Here is a 4,409-nt window from a genome sequence, read left to right as displayed (position 1 = left end):
AATTTCTATTTTTCAGCCCTCAGCAGCATTTCTAGAGGACAAATACCCCAAACCACCGCACAGAGCTCTGCTTTAAATGCAGTGTGCAGTAGGTCAGCCTCCCAATTTCAATAAAGAGCGGGGATATATTAATAAAGGAAGAAGTTTCCGCACTCCAGCAGTGCCGCAGTTTTCCTGGGAAAGGCTGGTGTTCTCCAAAGGCCGCTTCTGCCGCCCTGTGGTGGCACCAAACCAGCGCTGCAGCCCCAAACCGGCCCGGCAGGAAGGGATGGAGCGGGATCTGACATTTATTTCTGCGCTGTCTGAGGGTCACAGGGTCACTTTATTTTGAAAGAAGGGGAATTTTTCACAGAGAGCCTGGAGCGAAAGGATAAGAGGGAATGGATTCAAACTGCCTGAGGGCAGGGTTAGATGGGATATTGGGAAGGAATTCTTCCTTGTGAGGGTGGAGAAGCCCTGGCACAGGGTGCCCAGAGAAGCTGTGGCTGCCCCATCCCTGGCAGTGTTCCAGGCCAGGTTGGATGGGGCTTGGAGCAACCTGGGATAGTGGAAGGTGTCCCTGTCCTTGGCAGGGAATTGGAATGAGATGTGCTTTAAGGTCCCTCCCAAACCAGACCATTCTGTGATTCACTGGTCTGACTGGTTTGCTGCAGCCTTCTGTGGTGTGAGCACTGCAAACATCTTCACTCTGCTCCTTCAACTCGGCCACCCTTGTCCTCACCCATTTTTATTTTATTCTATCATGTATTTCTCATCCAGGCAGACACTTCCTCAGAATCTGGCTTAATTTTGGGGATGGGAGAGGGTTGGGAATGACTTTGCTAACACAGCTTGGCCTTTGCAAACATTTAGGCTCGTTCTCAGTTTTGTGCCACACCAGCTCCTGTCCCCTCCGAGCCTGGAGCAGATCCAGCCTCATCCCAGGCCATGGCAGCTCCCTGGGATGTTCCAGGTGGACAGAGGTGCCTCACTCTGGGAAAACCTCTGGTGGCTGCAACAGTCTGAACAAGGCTTAGAAATAAACTCAGGATTACATTCACAAACTTCTGTGGAATCACTTTGCCACTGGCAGGACTTCTCCAGGGCTTCTTCCAGTTTTCAGAAGAATTTTTCCCAATTTCAAGACTCAGGAGTGCAATATTATGCACCTTTCACTCCTAAACCTCACTGAAAGTGCAACAGCAGTCATGAACTGATTTTTGCTTCCATTTTTCTACTTTCTGGTGGAAAAAGTGTGTCCACACTTATCCCTGAGTTTCACTGAGTGCCCAGTAGAATCACTGTCAGGCTGGTTGTATTTATTGATACCAGAGGGTGAGCTGGGCCTGCAGACTAGGCCATTAGGAAAAATAACACTTTGCATTGCTAAAACAGACACATTTGGCTTCGAGCCACAGAGAGAACAAGCAGAATGAAGCGACATCAACCCCTTCCTGCAAAATCACCGCGCTCCCAATCCTCGCTCGAACGCATCGATCCTGCTCCGCAGCCTCCTCTGTGCTTGTCCAGGGATCTGGCTGGAGAATGAGCGATGCCAGATGAAGGGTGTTGTATTGTCTGACCAGCCTGAGAGGAGAACTGGGGGTACTGCCATGGGAATAAGTCATCTCCAGACATTTCTTCACCTCCTCAACAGGTGCCCGTATCTGTTTCTGCGGCCGGCGGGAGCCGCTTTTCCTACATGAAACCGTAGATCCGCCGGCCAGCGCCTGGTGGCACTTCCAATTCAATTAACTTACTCACTGGAACTCCCAGAGAAACTGAATATGACGAGAACAAGAGGGGAAGCTGGGCCAAATTAATAGGACGAGATCCTTTTACAGCCCCAGCCAGCAATCCTGAGCAGCAGCCCTGAAAAGCAAATTGGAACAAGCAAATTGCTGTTGAAAAATTCTTTCAGCACTCGGCTGTTGCTACTCAGCCGGTCACTGCCGGGAGTCAGAGGTTGAAAAATCCCGGGATGGTGCTGACAATGGAGGCATTCTTAGGACAAACATTTACATTTTATTTATTGGAGTGTTGGAGGTAGATTAGTCTCATCTTCGGCCACTCGGGATGGGCTGCACCGTTTGGAGAGGAGAGTAGTGGGAACAAGCATTTTATTGTGGAGGAAAAAAACAATAAAATCATATTTCCCACTCCAGCCTAATGAAAGGAAAGTCAGATTTTGAAGATTACCCTCAGGAGAAAGCTTTTGTCCCCAAGGACTCCTTTAAGGAAAAAGAACATTATGAGGGATTTTTTCTGACTCCAAGAAGTTCTCTTCAAAAATAATGTTATTTTATGTATATGCCTGACTTGCTATGTGCTTTATGCAAAAGTCCTGCTGCTTTCCATCATGGAGACCATGGTACACAAAATAATTCATTCAAGGTGTCCAATCAATGCTTTGTACAGATGCAGACTTGTGTGTGGGTATCATTTAATGGTGTGTAGCTGTGTAACCCCATATTGATGGGAAACTCATTAGTTTGTAAAAAGAATAATTCCATGTTCCCAGCTGCAATTTCCAGGGAACCTTTTTGGCTTTCTGTGGAGCTGTGGAGAAGGAGAGGGAGAGGAATCTGTGCTGGGGGAATGGACACAAGCAGGCAATCATAAGCACATCACGAGACATCCTTCCTCTGACTTATGCCCCAGACTTTATTTTATAGATAATAAAGCACCCAGGTACCTGTAGGATAAAACGCTGGGGAAAAGAAAAGGGAAAATGCCCAGTTGCCACTCAAGTGAACAGTTTGAACATCACAATGATCAAGTTCCTCTCTCTCATGGCAATGCTGGTCCCCTGGAGGCTCCTGTGTCTAGGGAGACCTCAGACGTCCCAGTGGGGTGCACCATCTCCAGGACTCTGCCCTAAAAATCGTGGGACAGCTGCTACAAAGGGACAATCCCCTCTGCCACCCTCCTCCCTGGCTCTCGTGTGACAGGCACACAGCACAGAGCAGGGCTGGTGTTGATGCTTTTTGCAGTAACGACCTTAAATCCAGCTCTGTCCTTGTCAATTATTTGGGAAAGCTAAGCCCACAATCCCTTTACTGTCTCCTGCTGCTTGTGCCTGCTGGCCCACAGACAAGAGCTGAGGGAGGGCTTGTTCACAGAAAGAATTTTTCTATTTTTCTGTGATTTCCTTCTCTTTTCCTTGACAGCTGGGGGCAGAGTGGAAGGAAAGACAAGGGACCATCAGCGAGGAGAGTGTTGGTCCCAGGGGTGGATTTGGGTGCTGGTGGCTCTTGGCCACCTCTCTCTAGAAAGGCAAGAGCTTTTTGGGGGTGATGTTTTGCTTGTAGATCCCAAACTGGAGCACTCCATGGGCCACAAACTCTCTCCTGCCCCACACTCCCGAAGCAGCAGGAGAGCAATCCCAAGGCAATGCAGCAAGGTGAGCCCTGCAGCAAACACTGGGAGTTCACTCTGGCTCTTCCCAGGAGACAAAGAATGAGCCATAACAACTCCAGCCCATGCTGGGGCATTGATGCCACACTCAGCCAGCCCTTGGACAAAGACCAAGGTCCATCTGATCTCCAAAGCTGCACCAGATTGAGTTGCAATGAGGCCACTCTGGCCAGCAAAGCTTCTGCTGCAAGACTCGTGTGCCTACAAGGAGATGCTGCTGTTGCTTTGTTTTCCTTCTGAAAGCCCAAAACTTCCATAAAACATCCTTTCTGTCATTTCCCTCCCATGTTCCCTCTTCCCTTCCTGTTCTGGGAGATGATGCAGCTCCAAAGCAAGGACTGTCTTTGCTTTGTGTCTGGCACAATGCTGCCATCAAATTCCACGAAACCACCACCTAAACAGCTTGCTCAAGCGAAAATCTATGCTACAAAAATGCCCCTGCCCAGCTATATTGGATTTAGCAGGAGAACTTGGAGCATCATCATGCACTGAGAAAGGATGGGAAGGAAAGGTGTCCCCCGGTTTTCTTTTATTCACCACCGTGTATGGAACAGAATGAGCTCACTGGAGAGGGACTCTTTCCAGGAACTGTAGTGATAGGACAGGGAGAAATGGGTTAAAAATGAAAGAGGGAAGATTTAGGTCAGACATACAGAAGAAATTCTTCCCTGTGAGGCTGGTGAGGCCCTGGCACAGGGTGCCCACAGAAGCTGTGGCTGCCCCATCCCTGGAAGTGTCCAAGGCCAGGTTGGACAGAGCTTGGAGCAACCTGGGATAGGGGAAGGTGTCCCTGCCCATGGCAGGGGGTGGAACTGGAAGGGTTTTAAGATGCCTTCCAACCCAAACCATTCTGTGATTCTACAGCAGTTCAGTTCTAGGTGGGATTAGCAATAAATGTTCCTTTATCCCCAGAGAAGGGCTGCAGGATCCTTTTGCACACGCTTCTAAACCTAAAGCAACCCAGCACTGAGTATTTGGACCACTGACACCAATCCAAAGAGCAAGGCCACTGT

Source organism: Aphelocoma coerulescens, chromosome 5, assembly GCF_041296385.1.
Source record: "Aphelocoma coerulescens isolate FSJ_1873_10779 chromosome 5, UR_Acoe_1.0, whole genome shotgun sequence".
In the NCBI taxonomy this organism is placed as follows: Eukaryota; Metazoa; Chordata; class Aves; order Passeriformes; family Corvidae; genus Aphelocoma; species Aphelocoma coerulescens.
Note: the sequence above shows the minus strand (reverse complement) of the source record.